The sequence below is a fragment of the Zootoca vivipara genome, chromosome 15 (genome assembly GCF_965207765.1).
Source record: "Zootoca vivipara chromosome 15, rZooViv2.hap1.1, whole genome shotgun sequence".
NCBI classification, from domain to species: Eukaryota; Metazoa; Chordata; class Lepidosauria; order Squamata; family Lacertidae; genus Zootoca; species Zootoca vivipara.
Genome location: NC_142598.1, coordinates 219,332 through 241,318, shown reverse-complemented (window position 1 = coordinate 241,318; position 21,987 = coordinate 219,332). Strand labels below are relative to the sequence as shown.

Genomic DNA, 21,987 nt, shown 5'->3' with positions numbered 1-21,987 from the left:
AGAATCAAAATAAAAGGAAACATTCCTATATTCAGGAGTGCCCTGGAAAGAGTTATGAGACCAGATGGGGGGAAACGAAAGCACAGAAGAAATAGCAGTTAAGGGAGCAGCAGAAAACGACAATCAATCCACTCATTCCTGAGCTACGGTAGCTCAGTCAGTAGAGCATGACACTCTTAATCTCAGGGTTGTGGGTTATGAGCCCCATGTTGGGCAAAAGATCCCTGCATTGCAGGGGGTGGGCTAGTCCTTTCCAACTCTACAATTCTATTATTCTATGATGCTAAAACAAATAATCTCTGACAATGAGTAGAGCTGTTTGGAGCCCGATTTCCCCTAATTTATCAGGTTACCCCTGTGTCGAGTAAACCCAACTTTAGAAGGGGAAAGTATCAAGGCCAGTGATGTTTGGGGATAATGTCAGGTGGACTACACAAATTAAATGGGAATGCAAACAGCTGCAGGCATACAGCTGCAGGCAGACTTGATCTACATAGTGTAGCCCAGGCATGTCCAACAGGTAGATCGTGATCTACCGGTAGATCATTGGATGTCTGCAGTAGATCACTGGTAGATCATTGGCTCCCCCCAAAGAAGCTGAACAACTGTGGCTCCCCTTAAAAAAGCTCAAAATTTTACCTCCTCCCTGAAAAAACACAACAACTTTGGCCTGAAACCGCCCCCCCCCCAATGGGCCTTCCTCCTTCCTCAAAAAAGCTCAACAACTTTTGACCTGAACCCAAAAAAGGGGGTAGATCACTGCCAGTTTTTAACTCTGTGAGTAGATCGCAGTCTCTTGGGAGTTGGCCACCCCTGCCCATCAGCCATGTACAGAGTTCCAATCAGGGTGTTGATGAGCCTCTTATTAAGCTACCTGCCAGCAGCTACAGAAATGAAAACAAGGGTGGTCAAGCCCCTGACCTCTATGTACGGTTGGTGGGCCACATTTGGCTTGGTAGGTCAGGCCTTGGCTAGCTGTAAGGGAAGAACGGCAAAGAAGGAGCAATCGGCAGGCCCTGCCAAGGAACCATGGCAAACACTGCTTCTGTTCAAGTCGCAGCTTTCATAACTCATTGCTTTGATCTTTTCAACTTGCTTTTGTAGAATGTACAGGACAGTGGTAATGAGATCCTTACATTTAATGAAACATCCATATAACAATTAAGGTGTTCTTCCACTTACTTAACAATGTAGCATTACTGTCAGAGCAACAAGACAGGTATTCAAGTAACAGTGTTTATCTTCTTAATTAAATAGATATCACACTTCAACTTTCACTTTAATATTAGGTTGGGTGCCCCACCTTCCCTCTCCAGCACAAGTCTCTGGGAGTTAAGAGGTCTGGCCCGAGGGCAAGACAGGGCAGGCCACCCATCACACCCACGGAAAGGCAGGAGGTGGGGGTGGGATGGAAATAGCTTCCCTCAAACACACTGCCGTGTCTCTACCCCAAATCATTAATGATTTACCTTCTTAAGAAGGCACCAGCCTCAAAGAAAAGACTGCCTGTTAGAATGGGAGGGGATTATGCTCGAAAAGATGAGCATTTAAACAAGGATTGCAGGGCTGGTCTGTAGTTACCGGTATGTACACATTAAGGCACAGGAAATTTAAAGTGGAGGTACAGGGGCGCGGGAGGGGGAAAGAAAGTTCATAGCTGACCAGGGATTGTTGTAGGATAGAAAAGCACAATTCAAAAGTGTTGGTGCTGACCTTTAAAGCCCTAAACGGCCTCGGTCCAGTATACCTGAAGGAGCGTCTCCACCCCCATTGTTCTGCCCGGACACTGAGGTCCAGCACTGAGGGCCTTCTGGTGGTTTCCTCACTGCAAGAAGCGAGGCTACAGGGAACCAGGCAGAGGGCCTTCTCGGTAGTGGCACCTGCCCTGCGGAATGCCCTCCCACCAGATGTCAAAGAGAAAAACAACTACCACACTTTTAGGAGACATCTGAAGGCAGCCCTGTTTAGGGAAGCTTTTAATGTTTAATAGCTTATTGTGAGGGACAGGGGATATCGCGAAGTCCCTCCCCTCCTGAGTTCAAGCCCATCCCCGAGCGCAGGGGAAAGCAGGGAGAGTTCCGATTCCAGTGGGGAAGCAGGAAGTCGTGTCCGAGGCTCTGATTCAAGCTGAGAAGATGTGTCCTTGTAAATAGCATTGCCTTCAGCACTGTAAATACGCAGCACCAATAAAAGATAAAATGCAGAGCTGTGTAGAGTCGTTACTCTGAAGTAGCCCGCTCCGGCCACTGTGACAGGAACCTCCGAATCTTTTTTTGGGCTACTTGGGAGTTGCCGGGATGAGCGCGCCAGAAGCGGAGAAATGGCGGCAGATCGCAGAGAAAGCCCAGCAGGACCTGCAGCAACTGGCGTTGCAGGCACAGGGAGAATTAAAGGCAGCTAAAGAAGAGACGCAGAAGGTCCAGGAGGACAGACAACACCTTGCGGAACAGGTGAGAGCGCTACAGGAGAAAGAGCAGCAGTTAAGGGCGGTAGCGGTGGACCTCCAGAACAAGCTGGATGCAGAGAAAAACAAGGGAGGAGGGGGAGCCCAACTCCAAGTGCTGCCAGGAAGGAGAGCAGGGACCCTAGTAAGCAAGTTCAATGGAGACCCGAGGGAATATCATGGCTTTGAGACTGAGATCGTGTATGCTCTTGAGCTGCACCATGATGAGTTCCCTGATGATGGGCACAGAGTAGCGTTTATAGTGGAACACCTTACCGGGGCAGCCAGGGAGTGGCTTAGACCGTTAATCGCGACAAAAAATCCTTGCATGAAGGATGTCAAACTATTTTTAGGGGCTTTAAAAACAATGTATGCGTCTGATAGCCATATGGACCAGACCAAAGAGGAACTGCATAATTTACGACAAGGAAAAATGACAATTCGCGAATATTGGTCAAGATTCACCATGCTGGTGCACAGACTGGGGTGGGAACTGCACTTGCCTCCGATGGAAGCGGCGTTCTACCTGGGGTTGCATGAGGATGTGAAAGATGAGCTCTCGAGAGGTCCAAAGCCCAGTAATATGGATCAGCTGAGCAAAGCGGCTCTGGCGGTGGGGGTGAGACAGGAATCCCGATGGAACGACAAGCAGCCAATGCGCGCAAAGCGAGCTTGGTTCTCACGGTCGCAGGAGAAGCCACTCCCCCAACAGCCATCTCAGGCCATGCCAGGGGCCAGCCAAGACCAGGAACCCATGCAAATTGATAGCGCGCGCGGGGGGGCTTTTCAAACCCCAGCGGCGCCAAGACGCAAGGAGGGAAGAGGCGGGAATTGCTTTCTCTGCAACTCCCCTCAGCATCTCATCAGAGACTGCCCACATCGCAGGGAATGGCAAGGAAAGGCGGGAACGGTTGTGCCCTCCCCCACTGACGCAGCACCACAGCAGGGAAACGAGACAGCCTGGCTGCAGGAGACAAGGGGCAGCAGCCAGGCGCAATCGGCAAACAACAGCCCCAGCCCACCCACCCGCACAGCGAGGAGCAGCGCCAGCCCACCCCCCACCCCAGAGCAGGGGTGGTTCTAGAAGTGACGCTAACGCTCCCTAATGGGTATCCCCTGACGGTCCTCGCGTTAATCAACTCAGGTGCCTCTGCCAACTTCTTTTCGAGAAACTTTGCAGAAGCGCACCAGATCCAACTTCTGCAGCTGGATTTTCCCCTGCACGTCTCCACCATTGACGGCAGGGAGTTGCTGGGAGGGGCCATCACCCACCAGACCCCCCCCCATGAGAATGACGGTGGGACAACACTCAGAGACACTGGCATTCAACGTCACCACCATCTCAGACCCCCCCATCGTCTTGGGCATGACCTGGCTGGCGAGCCATGACCCCTCCATCAGTTGGCACCAGAGATGCATCACGTTTGGATCGGACTTTTGTCTGGAACATTGCATGCAGCACCAACCAGGGGAGGGGCCTCCAATAGCCACGGTGGCCACCATGCACGTCAAGGGGGGTGAGGCGATACCCAAGCCGTACTGGGACCTGCAGGAGGTCTTCAGTGAAGCGGAATCCGACCACCTACCCCCGCACAGGTCGTTTGACTGCCAGATCAATCTGGTGCCGGGGGCCACGCTACCCCCAGCCAAGCTGTACTCCATGTCAGATCAGGAGCTGGAGGATCTGCGTGCGTTTATAGACAAGAACCTCAAGAGGGGGTTCATCAGAGAAAGCAAGGCAGCGGGGGGCAGCCCGGTCTTCTGGGTGGACAAGAAGGACACGCAACAGCGCCGTCTTGTGGTGGATTTTAGACGGCTGAACAACATGACAGAACCGGTGGCTTTCCCAATGCCCAGAGTGGACGATCTGCTGACAGTGGCACGCAGGGGCAAGATCTTCACCAAGCTTGACCTGAGGGGGGCATACAACTTGATCAGAATCCGGGAAGGCGATGAGTGGAAGACCACGATGTTCACGCCTCTGGGCTCTTTTGAATATCTGGTGATGCCCTTCGGTTTGCAAGGGGGCTCAGCATGCTTCCAGGCCTTCATGCACCACGTCCTGGGGTCCCTCCTCTTCAAGAACTGCTTGGTCTTCCTAGATGACATCCTTATATACTCCAATGACCCAGTGCAGCATGTAAAGGATGTCAGGGAGGTGTTGCAGCGCCTGAAGGAGCACCACCTGTATGTGAAGCTGGAGAAGTGTAAGTTTCACACCAAAGAGGTGGACTTCCTGGGCTACAAACTGTCAGACAAGGGGCTAGCGATGGACAAGGACAAGGTGCAGGCCATCCTGGACTGGCACAGCCCCTGGACGTGCAAAGATGCCCAACGCCTACTAGGCTTCGCCAACTTCTACAGGAAGTTCATCAAGAACTTCTCGCGGGTTACGGCTCCCATCACTGCCTGCCTGAGAGGCAAGCAGAAGTTCAGGTGGACACAGGAGGCGCAAGCAGCGTTCGAAAGCCTCAAGAGGGTGTTCGCTTCAGACCAGAACCTGTTCCACGTGGTGCAGGATGCGCCCCTACGCGTGGAAACCGATGCTTCAGACAGAGCTTTGAGAGCGATCCCGTTGCAACTGGATGCCAACAGAGAGTGGAGACCCTGTGCCTTTTTCTCCAGAAAGCTGACACAGCCAGAACGCAACTACACGGTGTTTGATAAGGAACTTCTCGCGATCCATTCTGCGTTTAAACACTGGAGACATTTCCTGGTGGGCGCCAAGCACCCCATTCAGGTGTGCACAGACCACAAAAACCTGGAGTTCTGGAGAACAGCCAGGGTGCTCAACCAGCGGCAGATACGGTGGGCAGAGTTCTTCTCGCACTTCAACTTCTCCATCCACTACATACCGGGGGAGCAGAACGTCAGGGCGGATGCCCTCTCCCGCAAGCCGGAGTACATGGAGGAGGAGTTGCCACCAGCACCCCGGCACATTTTCCCCCCATCAGCATGCTCCTGCGGAGCAGCAGTGGTGAGCGAGGCAGAACTCACAGCACTGACGGCAGCAGATGAGTTTGCCACCCGCATCTTCAGAGAGCTGCGAGGGGGGAGGGAGCAAGCAAAAGACTTTGAGGAAAGGAGGGGGTTGCTTTTTTACAGGGGAGCCCTGTACCTGCCCACCAACCAGCTCAGAGGTAAGGTCCTCAAGCAGATGCACGACAACCCGACGGCGGGTCATTTTGGAAGGGACAAAACCACTCACCTAGTCATGAGACACTTCTGGTGGCCAGGGGTGCGGGAAGATGTTCGGGACTATGTAAGGGGCTGTGACACCTACCAGCGAGCAAAGGTGGTCAGGGCAGCACCAGCAGGGTTGCTGGAGCCATTAGCCACACCGCACAGGCCGTGGGAAGTAGTGTCCATGGACTTCATCACAGACCTGCCGTCGTCCAGGGGCAAGACCGCAGTGTTGGTGGTGGTGGACCTCATGTCCAAAATGTGCCATTTTATACCGTGTGCCAGGGCGGTCTCTGCAGAAGAGACAGCCAAACTGTTTGTTGACCACGTATTCAGACTGCATGGATTACCTTTAAGAGTTATTTCGGATCGAGGCCGCCAATTTGTTTCCAGGTTCTGGAGGCGGCTCATGAACCTCCTGCAGGTGGAGGTCAGCTTTTTTTTTTTTTTTTAGCTTTATTGGTTTCAAAAGTATACAAACAATTAAAAAAAAACAATATACATCAACAATATGTTGTCGTGTGGTTATTCTTTTCCCCTCCCCACCCCTCCCAACTCCCCCCCCCTCCCTGGCCCTCCTCCCTCATGACTTCCCAACCTGTACCGGGCTCCTCCCTGAAAAACCATATAAGATATTACACACTACCAATCATGTTACATGAAATTATCAATAACATATAAATATAAACCCTTTACAATTTACAGTTGTGTTTATACCTATGATAGAACCCTTTAAAGATCTGAGATCAGGTTTGGGTTCTCCACTTTATCTTTTATATAGTTGGTAAATGGTTTCCATATTTTTATGATTGCCTCTGAATCCGTTCCCTTGAGTTCTTCATATCTTATCGCTAATCTACAATATTGTAATACCTTGATTTGCCAGTCCTCTCTGCTGGGAATTGCCGAGGTTTTCCAATTTTTTGCAACTAGAAGCCTAGCGGCTGCTACTGCGTAACTTATTATACACCTATCTTCAGATTTAACATCCTCCGGTAGCATTCCCAAGAGGAACATTTCCGGATTATTCTTGATGGGATATTTCAGTATTTTTTTTAATTCTTTGTATAACATTTCCCAAAATCCCTTAATTATGTTGCAATTCCACCATATATGGATATATGAGCCAATTTCCTTTTTACACCTCCAGCATAGATTACTGACCCCCGGATAAATTTTTGATAGTTTTAGTGGCGTCAGGTGCCATCTGTTTAGCATTTTTAGAATGTTTTCTTTCAAATCATAATTTGGTGTAAAATTTAAGTCGCGTTTCCAGAGATTTTCCCATTTTTGTATTGGGATTGGTTTTCCCAAATCTTGGCCCCACTTTATCATGTAATCTTTAGTCATCTCCTTTTCTGTCTTCCATTGTAACATAATTTGGTACAAATTTTTAATATGTTTATCTTGGTTGACCAATAGAATCTCTTCCAATTTTGATATTTTAGGTTCGAATCCTATTTTTTTATCTAATTGTAATCTTTGATTTATTTGAAAGTATTGTAACCATGAGGTCAAATAGTTTTTTATTTCCGAATAATCTTTCAACTTCAATATTCCTTCTCTTTCTTCCAAAATTTCTTTATAAGTGGGCCAGGTATTTTCCATATTTGTTCTTCTGACTGCGACTAATTCTAATGGTGAGACCCACCAAGGGGTCTTAGGTTCGAAATATCTTTTGTACTTTTGCCATACTGAGTATAGGGATTTTCTAATTAAATTGAACATAAAGATATTCCTGTTACTTATCTTATCTTTCATTAAATAAAAATGCCATCCAAATGGCAGCCCTTGGCCTTCCAGGTCCAGGAGGTCCGAATTCTTAAACTCTATCCATTCTTTAATCCAAGTGATGGCTGCAGCGTCGTGATAGGTTTCAAGATCTGGTAGGCCGAAGCCTCCCCTATTTCTATGATCAATCATAATTGTATAGTTAACCCTCGGCCTTTTCCCATTCCAAATAAATCTTACCAAATCTTTTCTCCATTCTCTGAAAATTTTTTCTCTTCCTAAGATTGGGAGGTTTTGAAAAAGGAAATTCATTTTTGAAATCACACACATTTTTATCAATGAAATTCGCCCCATAATTGATAATTTAAGTTTACTCCATATTTCAAAATTTTTCTTTATCTTTTTCCAAATTTCTTTATAATTTTCTTGCACCAGGTCTATCCCTTTGATTGTTGTGTGAATGCCTAGATATTTTAGTCGTTTATCAATTTTTAGGCCTGTTTTTTCACGAAGCTCCTGCATCTCTTTGTTTTCCAAATTTTTCACCAACATCTTGGTTTTCTCGTAATTTATTTTCAAGCCTGCTAGCTTCCCATATTCTTTAATTTTTTCTAAAGCTGCGGGAATGCTTTGAATTGGGTCTTCTGTAGTTATTATAATGTCATCTGCGAAAGCCTTTACTTTAAACTTTTTTTCCCCAATTACTATTCCTCTAATATTTTCTTCCTCTCTTAAATTTTTTAATAAAATTTCCAATGTTAATATGAAGAGAATAGGCGACAGAGGGCAACCTTGTCTGGTGCCTCTCTCTATATTTATTTTTTTAGTTGATCTTCCATTTATTAAAATGGTGGCTTCCTGCTTCTTGTATATAGCTTTTATTGCACTTTCTAAATGTTCTCCCATTTTTAGTTTTTCGATTGTTTTTATCATAAACCTCCAGGAGACTCTATCAAATGCCTTCTCCGCATCAATGGCCAGGAGGGCTGCGCCTTTATCTCTCCTATTCTCGAGGCATTCCAAGATGTTCACTATATTTCTAATGTTATCTTTAGCAAATCTTCCTTTTACAAAACCGGCCTGGTCTTTGTGTATTAGGTCTTCCAATATAGTATTCAGTCTATTAGCAATGATTTTGGTAAAGATTTTATAATCACTATTTAATAGTGAGATTGGTCTATACTTGTCTGGCAAATCTACCAGGTGGAGGTCAGCTTGTTGACGGCTCGGCACCCGCAGACCAATGGACAGGCGGAGAGGGTCAACGCCATTCTGCAGCAGTACCTGAGATGCTACGTCAGCCAGAGGCAAACGGACTGGGTGGATCGCCTGCCACTGGCAGAATTTGCCTACAACAATGCAGTGCACGTCTCCACAGGGGTGTCGCCCTTTAAGGCCAACTACGGGCGCGACCTCAGATCTTTCCCGGAGAGGGAGAGGGAGGAGGAGGAGGAGGGCCCACAGGCAGAGGATTGGGCAGAGGAACTGGAGACGGTGCACCAGCAGCTCAGAGAACACTTGGAGAGAGCCAAGGAAGCGTACAAGAAGGGGGCAGATCGCCACAGGCGACAAGGGGAGGTCATCAGGGTGGGGGACAAGGTTTGGTTGTCCTCGGAGGGCCTTCCCACCAGAGGGAGGTGCAAAAAGCTGGCACCCAGACGGCTGGGCCCCTTCACGGTCACGCAACAGGTCAACCCGGTTGCCTTCAGGCTGGCACTGCCAGAGGACATGAGGGTGCATCCAGTATTTCATAGATCGCTGCTGTCGCCGTACAGGGAAAGCAGCAGGCTCCGAGACAGCGAACAGACCCTCGAGGGAGGGGGGAAGAGGGGAGGCAGGGAGCAACTCAATGAGGCCACGGCCATCCTTGATTCAAGGAGAGGGGTGGGGGGCCTGGAGTACCTCATGGCATGGGAGGATGCCCCGCCTTCCCAGAATGAATGGGTCCCGGCCACTCAGATACAGGAGGAATTCTTGGTGGAAGAATTTCACGCCCTCTTCCCACACAGACCCAAGCCCTGGCACATGGAAAGGGAGGGGGAGGGGGGGAGGCAGTAGTGGAGAGCAGTTCACCATGGGGATGGGAAGCGGAGTTTGAGGACCAGGAGGAAGAAGTATGGGTGTCTCCGAGGTCCACCCTGTCAGAGGAAGAGGCAGACTGGCAGCGTATTTTTACCCCCACCAGCTCTGACGCCACAGACTTTTGGGGATTTCAGTCCTCCCAGGCGGAAGGAGGGAGCTCGCAGGACTGGGGGGAGGTGTTCACACCTACGGGCTCGGAAAGTACAGAGTTTTTAGGCTTTCAGTCGTCACCGACACCCGGGGAGCCCCCTGGGAGGGGAGAAGGGGAGCTTGGGAGGGGGATGGATGTGAGGGACAGGGGATATCGCGAAGTCCCTCCCCTCCTGAGTTCAAGCCCATCCCCGAGCGCAGGGGAAAGCAGGGAGAGTTCCGATTCCAGTGGGGAAGCAGAAAGTCGTGTCCGAGGCTCAGACAAGGTAGCGGAGCCAGGGTCCCAGGTGGGACAGGAAGGGGCAAGCAAGGGGGGCAGACCCATCCCCCCAACTCCGGAATTGCGCAGAAAGCGGAGAGGGAAGAGGATGGGTCTACCAAAGTTGTTATGTTGGAGAAAAACGCGCCAAACGCCATTCGGAGGTTCTGATTCAAGCTGAGAAGATGTGTCCTTGTAAATAGCATTGCCTTCAGCACTGTAAATACGCAGCACCAATAAAAGATAAAATGCAGAGCTGTGTAGAGTCGTTACTCTGAAGTAGCCCGCTCCGGCCACTGTGACACTTATTGTATTTCAATGTTTTGTTGGAAGCCACCCAGAGTGGTTGGGGAAACCCAGCCAGATGGGCAGGGTATAAATAATAACTTATTATTATTAAATAACCTTACTGATGGTTTGCCAAGCATATTCCATGCAAAGCCAATAACCACATATTTATTATGCATTAGAAAAGAAAACTCCCCAGCCACATCTCAGTTCTAGTATTGAAAAGCAGGCAAGTCCTCTATGGGAACATCTCCAAGAATTGTGGGAAATCCCCCCCCCCAAAAAAAACAAACCACACAGATAACGCAGCAGTTTAAGCACAACAAAAATGCAAGTTACCTGAGGAAGCAGAGTCTTCGGTAAGGTACAGAAAAGGCCTGCCAGACCGATGCAGAATATCCTTGCTTCACTTATACTTCAGAATCCCAGCTTCCAACAGCAGTGAGCATTGCAATCTTCTGAGGAAGAATACAAAATTCAGAGCAGTTAGTGAGTGGACCATCCACACACAGGTCATTTTCTCCAGGCTTCTCAAAGCTGCAAGTTATGCTGCGTTTCTGGTATGCATACTGTTAGCTTCCTACCTGTGAAAAGGCAAGGTATAAATTGAAATAAGTTTAGGGAAACACCATGCATAAAGTTGCATAAGCCAGAGCTATAGTTGGAGGGGGGCTAGCCAGGTTTTTTTTGTTCTGGGTGAAGCTTCTGGGGTGGGGGTGGGGTGTCATTGAGGCTCCCAGCCTCTCTCTCTCTCTCTCTCTCTCTCTCTCTCTCTCTGCAGATGGCAATAAGCCAGACAAGTTATCGGCAGCTATGAAGGGTAGGGGGAGCTGGGAGCCAGCTGGAACTGTGGCTGAAATGAAACTGGGATGGGGTTGAATTTTCATTCAAATGGGAAGTGCCTCTTGTGTTTGTACTTGTGAGGTTGGGAAAGCCCTGTGGCATTGGTCTTGTATCCACTCTGCACAGTGTATAAGCATTTAATTATATTAAGACAAGTTTTTTTTTAGGAAGGAAAGCCCTGTTTTGGGTGGTTCAGGTCACAGCCTCTTGACTGCACACACTCAGTTTCACTGCTGACACTTTTCAAGCATCCAGTAGCAGATCTGCAGTGCTTGAGATGTGTCACTGCTCATCCATGTGTGCATGGGAACTGAATGGCCTGGAGGGAAGAGGCAGAAGCAGATCTCTTGATGGTTAACATTTTTGTTTCAGCACGCGTGTCTGGAAGCAGCAGGCAGGATCTGTTGTTGTTTTAACCTTCAGATCTTGGATGTTTTACATTTTGCAATTTTGTATTTAGCATTAGCTGTTTTATTGATATTATGTTGCTGTCAGCTGCTTTGGGTTCATTTTGATAGAGGTCTCATTTGTATACCACCCTCAGAGATCTGAGTTCCCTGGGAAGAAGGACTGACTGTTAAGTCACTCTGGGGATTGTTCTTTTAATACTCTTGGATGTAGTTCATCTGGCCCTGGAGACTTGAATACATCTAAACTAGCCAAGTATTCTTGTACTACCTCCTTACTTGTTCTGGGCTGTGTTTCCCCTCCTGAATCATCTGCTCCACATTCTTCAGGTCGGGCATTGTTTTCTTTTTTGGAGAAGACTGAGGCAAAGAAGGTATTGAGGAGTTATATATTTATATATTATATTTATTGTTGAATGTTGCAAAACGGAAAAAATGTGTGTGTGTGTATATATATATGTGTATATATATATGTGTGTGTGTGTGTGTGTGTGTGTATATATATATATATATATATATATATATATATATATATATATAGTTGTTTAGTTGTTTAGTCGTGTCTGACTCTTCGTATGAGAGAGAGATGGAGGACAAGGGAGCTGCTGCAGCCACCTGCAACACCTGTGCCATGTTTGTCTGAGAATTTACAAAACCACAGATGCAGCAAGTGCAAGCTGGTTTCCTTGCTGGAAGAGAAGGTATGGGAAGTTGAGAGCCACCTATCCACACTTGGAGCTACTGGCCAAGATGAGGAATTCCTTGCTAGAGCAGACTGGACTGTCCTGAAACAGCGATGCATCGGGGATGCCCCTAGGGAGGAGGAAGACTGCCTGTAGGAATCATAGAATCATAGAATCATAGAGTTGGAAGAGACCACAAGGGCCATCCAGTCCAACCCCCTGCCAAGCAGGAAACACCATCAAAGCATTCCTGACAGATGGCTGTCAAGCCTCTGCTTAAAGACCTCCAAAGAAGGAGACTCCACCACACTCCTTGGCAGCAAGTTCCACTGCCGAACAGCTCTTACTGTCAGGAAGTTCTTCCTAATGTTTAGGTGGAATTTTCTTTCTTGTAGTTTGAATCCGTTGCTCCGTGTCCGCTTCTCTGGAGCAGCAGAAAACAACCTTTCTCCCTCCTCTATATGACATCCTTTTATATATTTGAACATGGTTATCATATCACCCCTTAACCTTCTCTTCTCCAGGCTAAACATACCCAGCTCCCTAAGCCGTTCCTCATAAGGCATCGTTTCCAGGCCTTTGACCATTTTGGTTGCCCTCTTCTGGACACGTTCCAGCTTATCAGTATCCTTCTTGAACTGTGGTGCCCAGAACTGGACACAGTACTCCAGGTGAGGTCTGACCAGAGCAGAATACAGTGGTACTATTACTTCCCTTGATCTAGATGCTATACTCCTATTGATGCAGCCCAGAATTGCATTGGCTTTTTTAGCTGCTGCATCACACTGCTGACTCATGTCAAGTTCGTGGTCTACCAAGACTCCTAGATCCTTTTCACATGTACTGCTCTCAAGCCAGGTGTCTCCCATCCTGTATTTGTGCCTTTCATTTTTTTTTGCCCAAGTGTAGTACTTTACATTTCTCCTTGTTAAAATTCATCTTGTTTGCTTTGGCCCAGTTGTCTAATCTGTTAAGGTCATTCTGAAGTGTGATCCTGTCCTCTGGGGTGTTAGGCACCCCTCCCAATTTGGTGTCATCTGCAAACTTGCTCAGGATGCCCTCAAGCCCATCATCCAAGTCATTGATAAAGATGTTGAACAAGACTGGGCCCAAGACAGAACCCTGTGGCACCCCACTAGTCACTACTCTCCAGGATGAGGAGGAGCCATTGATGAGCACCCTTTGGGTTCGGTCAGTAAGCCAGTTACAAATCCACTGAATGGTAGCATTGTCTAGCCCACATTTTACCAGCTTCTTTACAAGAATATCATGGGGCACCTTGTCAAAGGCCTTGCTGAAATCAAGATAGGCTACATCCACAGCGTTCCCTTCATCTACCAGGCTTGTAATTCTGTCAAAAAATGAGATCAGATTAGTCTGACATGACTTATTTTTCAGGAACCCATGCTGACTTTTAGTGATCACAGAGTTTCTTTCTAGGTGCTCACAGACTGTTTGCTTAATGATCTGCTCTAGAATCTTTCCTGGTATTGATGTCAGGCTGACTGGGCGGTAATTGTTTGGGTCCTCTCTTTTCCCCTTTTTGAAAATAGGGACAACATTTGCCCTCCTCCAGTCTGCTGGAACTTCGCCTGTTCTCCAGGAATTTTCAAAGATTATTGCCAGTGGTTCTGAAATCACCTCTGCCAGTTCTTTTAATACTCTTGGATGTAGTTCATCTGGCCCTGGAGACTTGAATACATCTAAACTAGCCAAGTATTCTTGTACTACCTCCTTACTTATTCTGGGCTGTGTTTCCCCTGCTGAATCATCTGCTCCATGTTCTTCAGGTCGGGCGTTGTTTTCTTTCTTGGAGAAGACTGAGGCAAAGAAGGCATTGAGGAGTTCTGCCCTTTCTCTGTCCCCTGTTTGCATTTCACCATCTTCTCCTCTGAGTGACCCCACTGTTTCCTTGTTTTTCCTTTTGCTACGGACATACCCATAAAAGCCCTTTTTGTTGCTTTTAACCTCTCTAGCGAGCCTGAGTTCATTCTGTGCTTTAGCTTTTCTGACTTTGTCTCTACACGTGCTGGCTATATGTTTGAATTCCTCTCTGGAGATTTCCCCCCTTTTCCATTTTTTGTACATATCCCTTTTAAATCTTAACTCAGTCAAAAGTTCTTTAGATAGCCAGCCTGGCTTCTTTAGGCACCTTCCATGTTTCCGTCTCATTGGTATTGCCTGAAGTTGTGCTTTTAATATCTCCCTTTTAACAAACTCCCAACCATCATAAACTCCCTTCCCTTTTAGTATTACTGTCCATGGGATTTCACCCAGCGTTTCCCTAAGTTTTCTGAAGTTGGCTTTCTTAAAGTCTAGAATTTGGACCTTAGTATGCTTGGTTGCTCCTTTCCGCTGGATAATAAACTCCAGAAGAGCATGGTCACTCCCACCTAATGATCCTGCCACTTCTACCCCACTAACCAAGTCATCACTATTGGTTAGGACCAGATCTAAAATGGCTGATCCTCCAGAGGAGATGAACCTCTGGAGGAAGGTGACACACAGAAGCAGGACAGGCATGCACAGAAGCGATTTCTGGTGCCCAGACATGTGGACACGAGCAGCCCGGCACCGGAAGTCGCTTCTTCGCGTGTCTGGACATGTGCAGAACTGATTTCCGGTGCCGTTCTGCCCATGTCTGGGCACCGGAAATCAGGTAGAGGCGGCACCGGAAGTCGCTTCTGCGCATGTCTGGACATGCGCAGAAGTGACTTCCAGTGCTGCGCCGCTGCTGATCCCTTATTTTCCAATCCGGAAGTTGACAGATATGTTCCATGCCCTCACTTCACCTGAGGAGCTAGGACAGCAACTACCAATTTCAGAACACACCAAGATGGCTGTGGAAGGTACAGTGCACAGAAGAATTCTTACCACTCCCCAAAGGAGAAAGAGACATGTGGTGGTGGTAAGTGAGGGGGACAAAGGCAGCAGTGTGCAGAGGTAACAGGATGTCCAGGTGCAACGAATAACAAGGTAACAGAGAAGTTGCCACGCCTCATAAAGCCCACTGACCACATGTGGGTACAAATGATACTACCATATAACTACCATAACACCACACTAAGTTGTACATAAAACTAACTTCAAGTTGTGTACATCATACACCAAGAGAAAGAGAATGTTAGCCGCTAACAATAGGTATGATAATAATACTGTCTTAACTCACAAGTAAAATAAAAAAATTCCTTCAGTAGCACCTTAAAGACCAACTAAGTTTTTATTTTGGTATGAGCTTTCGTGTGCATGCACACTTCTTCAGATAACCCTAACCCTTAACTCACAAGGATTTTTCATGGAAGTATAGAAAAAGTATGCAGTGCAGATCTGGGCATGGAATCCAGCTTCTCAAGAATCACAGCTTTTATTTAAAAAATAAATAAAAAGGAGGAGGTGGTTGTGGTTTGTAGTCCTTATTACTATGAAGATAAGCTCAAATTGTGTGGGCAGTGAAAACTCAGAAGCCAGAGGGATGATTGTTGCAAAGCTGTTTGCTGCTCCCAATGTATAGCAAAGCTGGGATCATGTAGATTTTTATAGATTGCATAATTTATAGAGGATGCAGAATCCAGTTTTTCAGGTTTTTTTAAGGACAGTGTGCAAAAACTGACACATGCAAAAATCAGAGAACACATACACACAAATAGCTTGCATGAATGTTATTGATTTGGCTAGAATGCTACAGCTTCACAGTGAACAACTTTTCCTGGCAGGAGTCAAAATACTAGTGGAGAGAATCAGGGGTGGGCAAGATGGTAATCGCAGGGAGCCTTGGGATAGAACAGGCTCAACTCTGCTTTTAGGGCTATATTTTTTAGAACTGGAAACATTCCCTGTCTCAGACCATTCAAGTGAATCCAGTTCTAAAGCAACACCAGGAACACTCTGACAGAGGCTGGATCTAGACACATCAAAGAAGTGTTTTCAGTTTAAAACGTTGTAAATTTAAACAGAGAAAACTGGTACAGTAGAGAAAAATGGGGCTCCATTTCGCCATCTGGTGGCACAATGTTATATCGCACATACAACACGTATAAATCGTTTTTTTCTTTACCAGTCTAGCTGAGTCCTTAGAGCTTCGGGATCCAGCAGTCACCAGTCCTCTGCCCTGTATTTCACTTTAAAAAATAAAACCCAAAACTGTGGAAAAGCAAGTAGGACCAAGCTGGGCTGGGGGGTGGGCTGAGGGCAGATCACACTGTGTGCCCCCCTCCCACTTTCATCCTTCCCCTGACTGCCTCTGCTGCCACTCTTGCTCTGCTTACTTTTTGCTTGGCCAGGCGTTACCACTGCTTTAGAAGCAGCATATTCTCTTTCCTCTATGTTTCCTTTTGCTGCTGCAGCAGCAGTTGCAGTATGGACAAGGCTCCTTGCTCCTGTCTCCTCCTTGGCCTCCGTGCAGATCACACTGTTCTAAGTGCTGCTTCTTTGATTAAAAAACTAATTAAAAACGAAGGCTGACCAAATGGAGAACCAGTCACACTTCTCTGACATGGCATGAATACTAACAGTATATAAGCTCCTCTTTTTGCTCCCTGAAAAATATGCATGATGAAGAATTAAGAATTCCCATGCCTGATCCAGATCACCCTTCAGAGATGACAAGCTGCTAGCACTGAAAGCTACAGGAATGGCATACCTCAGGCCAGCAAATCCCCAGTGATGACTTACAAGTCTCCATCCCATACAAATACTGCCCCAACTCCCTTTCTCCCCATGGCCCATCCGCAAAGCCTTAGGGTCTGCTTTTCTCTGGATTTAGCTTTGCTAGAAGAATGAAACTGCCTATGCCTTTGCTCCTCCGGCTCTGTCACTGATAGCTTTTCTGGCGACAATAAGGCAGCTTGTTTGGATCCTCCCAAGACACAAGCTCATTCGACACACAGAAGGAGGCCTTGTTCCCTGCTTGTCCCTCCCAAAAGCTCATTCATCTCAAGACTAGACAGCACAGACACACCCACCCACTATACATCCCAAGGGCATTGGGGTAGATAAATGGGATCAATTTCTCTTCACTAAAGGAGATTAAAAACAGAAATAGAAAGCAAAGCAGGAAGAGATATATCCACAAACTGGGTAGGGATTGGATGGTAAAATGGGGAAACTTGTGGTTGACACTGATATAAGGGGCAGGAGGCAGGCTTTTGGTGCCAGCAGGAGCATCCGGGTGGGACACATATGAAGCTGCTTATTAAGAGCCAGGCCACTGGTCTACCCAGTCTAATATATAATCACCTCCATCTGGGCAGCTCTCCAAAGTCCAACATGGGTCTTTCCCCAATCCTTTCTACTGGAGAGTGAACTTGAAATTACTGGTATATGTAAGCAAAATTTGATCTACCATCAAATTATGGGCCTGTCCCAGACAGACATATCTGATCCACAGGGCATAAGTGGTGGGAGAACTCTCTTGCACAGCAGACCCTCTGGAGTGAATAGAAGCCTGCGAGCACAGTGGAAGGACATGAAAGAGAGACACGTTATGGGTCCTGATGGAAAGTACTGCAGTGAAGCAAGTGAACCCGAGAAGAGACCAGCTGGAAAGTGCCAAAGGGCCTTCTAATCCAGTATCCCGACCTCACAATGGCTAACTGTGTAGATAAAAAAGGGGTGTAAATGTGGGGAACCTGATTGGGCCATTTCTCCACTTCATGCATTTGCTGCATTGAGACACACATGCACTGGTGCTACACTCATGTTTCCCAAAGCAATTCTAACAATGTAGCATTGCCGTTAGCTGCTTCGCTGCATCCTTGTTGTAATGCAGGGGTCCAGAAATAGACAGTAAATTGCAAGAACTCAGGCCAGAAGAAAAATGGATTTCAAATAAATCTTCACAAGGTTTTATTTGTGTGATGAGGAGTCAATCCCAGTGAATCTTTGGTAAGCTACCTCTGTTTATTATAAGTAATATAACTTCGTCTTTAGAAAATTACATGTATTCCTGATGTAAGGATAATTATTTTAAGATGGTTTATCATTTAAAACATAAAGAAGCTATCTTTGTACATTATAAGCAATTGAACTCTTTATTTAGAAAACAGAATGTAATTTTGATGTAAGGTTAGTTATTCATAGATATACCTGTTTTGTTCACTCAAACATATTCTCTGTCTTTTACATGTGATGAAACTTTATGTTTAGAGATCTGAATGAATTTTTGTTATTAGAAAAATTATTGTAAGATTCAATTCTAATTTCTCAATATTCCAGCTGACGAAGAATTGTCGAAACAGGGCCTTGTCCCGATTTTTACTGGAATTTATCTTTATTTGCCTTCAATACTGGGATTGACTCCTCATCACACAAATAAAACCTTGTGAAGATTTATTTGAAATCCATTTTTCTTCTGGCCTGAGTTCTTGCAATTTACTGTTTATTTCTGGACTTTACCAAGTACTCCAATTTCTACTGTAATGCAGGGGTCAGCAAACTTTTTCAGCAGGGGGCCGGTCCACTGTCCCTCAGACTTGGGGGGGGGGTCCAGACTATATGTTGCCATGATTATGACCCACATTTTTGGCAAAAACCCTTATTGGGGCCAACCCCAACGTTGCCCAAATGTGATTTTTTTGGGGGGTGGGGTTTCTCTCATACACCCACGCTGCTTTTATGCATTGGCAGCTATTATTTCTCTTGTAAGGCGGGGTGGGGGGCTGGGGTAAGCGTGCTATTCCTGTCAATCCTGGAGAGCGTGTGCGCAGGGGAAAGCCGTTGGCACAGAATTGCTTTGGAGTGCAGCCGCCCAGGCGCTCCCCGCTCCCTATGGCCCCTGCAGGTGCCACTCCCAAGGCGCTTCCGAGCCCCTGCTGCCGCAACTGCCCTTCCTGAGGTCAGTCACTGGCAGCTGCACTGTGGAAATCTGAACTGTGGCTCCTTTCCCCTCTTCCCCACTCCCTACCCCGGAAGAAAAGGTGGCTGCACGCACACGATGGACGGAGAAGGGGCTTGTCTTGAGCAGCCACCCACCTCACTTTGGATCCCCAAGCCTGGTTGAGTCACAAAAACCACCACGCACGTGCACTATGCCAGCTGCCTGGATTCCTGGACCATCCATGGGCCGGGTCTAGAAGGCAAGTGGGCTTGATCTGGCCCGTGGGCCTTATTTGCCAACCCATGTTGTAATGCAATAGGCTTTTCATGTCCAAAGTCTCCACTTGGGTAGATGGGATGACAAACATTTAATAAGTACAGTATTTAAAAATTAAGCAACCTACAGGAGAAACACATGATGCCTGTTGGGCAGGCTCATATTTGAAAAAAGCAAAGCAGAAAACAGGGAAGGGCAGGACAGGACAGAATGCTTTCAAAATGCCAAATTTGTGGATCCAGTGTGGAAAAACTCAGGAGGAAAGATGAATCTTGATTTTGGAAAACAAGGAGGAGGAAGGTGAATGTCAAAGGGGAGGGCATTCCTAAAACACGGAGCTGCAAGAGAGAAGTTATGAGGAAACAGAAGAGTGAATAGGAAGACATTCTGAGAAAAAACACCAGCGCTTTTGCCGGAGGCAGACAGCTGGGAGGCACCCTGTTTTTACCTCACCCCCCCCCCCCGGACAAGCACATTTTGAAGGTTTTTGAAATACAAAAATTTACCAAACTTATTTACCTGGAGCTGGCATGGAGGGACAGCATGGCCAGGCACCTTCCAAGGAATCACACCCCAGCAGGGGCCCCCTGAACCTCCTGCAGCAGCCTTTGCCAACCAGGTGTCCCCTCCAACTGTTGTTGGGCTACAACTCTCATGGAATTGGCTGGGGCATGGGAACTGTAGTCTCTTAACAACATCTGGAGGGCACTAGGCTGGCAAGGGCTTTCCTACAGTGAGGATGTAGACTATTACAGAAGGGGAGTGTGGGGCACAAGAGCCCTTCAAAATATTTGCCTTCTTAACAGTCTTTAACTGTTTGTCTCTAGCCTTACAGTTGCAACACAAACATTACAATAACCCAGGAAAATAAATGATTTGCACCCACTCACTTGCATGTGGCAAAAGGTGTGTTTGTCTCTGGCTGCTTTCCAGTCACTCTCCTATAAACATTGGCTTGAAAAGGTTTGGAGAGGAGGCACCAGCAGTTTCCATAACACAAAAGGAAAAGAATCCCAGCACAAGCACCTCCTCTCCTGGGAAGAATGCTAAGATGCTAAAGATGGCATCTGAACTAATTCTCCAAATATTTCCAATGTCCTTATCCAAGCCCTCTGCATCTCTGCCGTAGCGAGCTGCTACTTTCACAGTGCTGTACTAGAGGGCAACTCAACGCTCCCCACCCAAACTCTGGGGAATTGTGTCAAGACCCAAGAGTGATGGCCAAAGACTGCATTAGTAGCAAAGCAAAGCTCCACAAGGCTGCCTGGCAGACAGAGAGTCACAAAGCAGAAGAGGTCACTTAGTTTGCTGTGCAGGTACAAAGCTTCCTCTGTGCACGGCAGCTGCTGGATTGGGGCACTTCTATTTCTGTGGCATCTTTCAAAGCAAACTAACAGGATGGATCCACCTCCCCAAAGCTTTAGCAAATTAGTATATCCATATTATAGATATAGATACCACACATACATGACCCTTTAACATATATATTTTTAAAAAAACAGTTGCAAAACTGTTTTGTGGATTGGGGGCTAGGGAGCTTTTGGGGGGACATAACAGAGCCAACTTTTCCCCCATTCAAAAACCTAACCACTCTGAAAAGTTGCAAGACAGGTTCCTTGCCTTGATTGTTTGGACTCTGCAATTGTTACATGGGTCTTTTACTCTTCAGCATCCTTTACAAAAACAAGAGAGAATCTATTCTGAGAGATGCAGCCAAGGTTCAAATGAAGCCATTTCCCTACCGTACTAATTGCAACTGGCCCCCAAAGACTGTGGGCAGGTTAACCTAGTCAGCTTCAGGTCCAGAGCTTCCTTGCTCTTTTGAAGGAAACCAGTTGTTTCTTTAAAGCACCAAGGAACTAAATATGGGAGTGGGGAACAGAACATGGCTGTGTTTAGACTAACTATACAGGATTGTTTATAAGAAGTTTAGAGTGTTTAGTTTTTTTCTTTTTTCTCCTTATAGTACTTGTGATAAGATGTTAACGACTTGGGGTATGGGATCGGGATCAAGTACGAAGGTTAATGAGACTATGTGTGGTAACTAGAGGACAGTATAAGAAATATTGAAGTGTAAACTCCTGTGTATAGCGCGGTGGAAGTGCTAGAAGATGAAATGTATTTAGTTGAGAGATGACTGTTGAATCAGTCTGAATTGCCCTTCCTTTCTCCTTTTTCTTTTTATTCTTTGTTCTTCTTTCCTACTTTTCTCACGACCTTTTCTCTCCTTTTTCTCTTTTCTCTCCTCTTTCCTTTCTTTCTGCCTTTTTTCTCTTTCCTCTTCTCTCTCTTTCTTTTTTGTTCTTTAGCCTTTTCTTGTATTTCCCTTTCCTGGGATACTTTTATAAACCTTTTCTATTAATACCAAAAAGATATCTCAGGTGAAGCTTCAGTGGCTGTCTAGCCTGTCTATTGCTCTTTTCTCCTCCTATCGAACTTTCCTTAAAACTGTTCTATTGGATTTTCGAACTTTGATAAGAAATTTGAATATAATAATAGTAATAAAGTCTTATAGGTAGGAATGTAATGTGTGTAGGTAAGGCATGTCAATGTAGGTAATTGATTTTTTGTGCGTGTCTTGTATTTTTTGTCTATGCCTTGCATGTCTTGTATGATGAATGGTACGAATGTATGTATATGTATCACTCTCTGTTTTACCTATGTGTAATAAATAAAATTTTCTTTAAAAAAAAAAAGGAACTAAAGATGCTGCCTAGTGTATGCATTTCAGCATCTTTATGTGGAAGTTAAGAAAATCCTCACCTACAATGCTAAAATCAACCACGATATTACAGTTGATAAGATTAAGGCTGGGTACATACCATCTA

At 46.3% G+C, this 21,987-nt stretch overlaps 1 protein-coding gene across 8 annotated transcripts in view; it reads right to left on the bottom strand.

The window, feature by feature from the left end:
• Positions 1-21,987, bottom strand: part of S1PR2 (sphingosine-1-phosphate receptor 2) — a 50,273-nt gene that overhangs the window by 7,200 nt on the left and 21,086 nt on the right. For 5 of the 8 annotated variants that reach the window (XM_088658454.1, XM_088658450.1, XM_060269038.2 and 2 more), the window contains one exon: positions 10,476-10,594. The gene's annotated coding sequence lies outside the window, so the exon portion shown is untranslated. The remainder of the gene's footprint in view (positions 1-10,475; positions 10,595-21,987) is intronic. The other 3 variants (XM_088658455.1, XM_088658451.1, XM_060269040.2) reach the window with 1 other exon arrangement.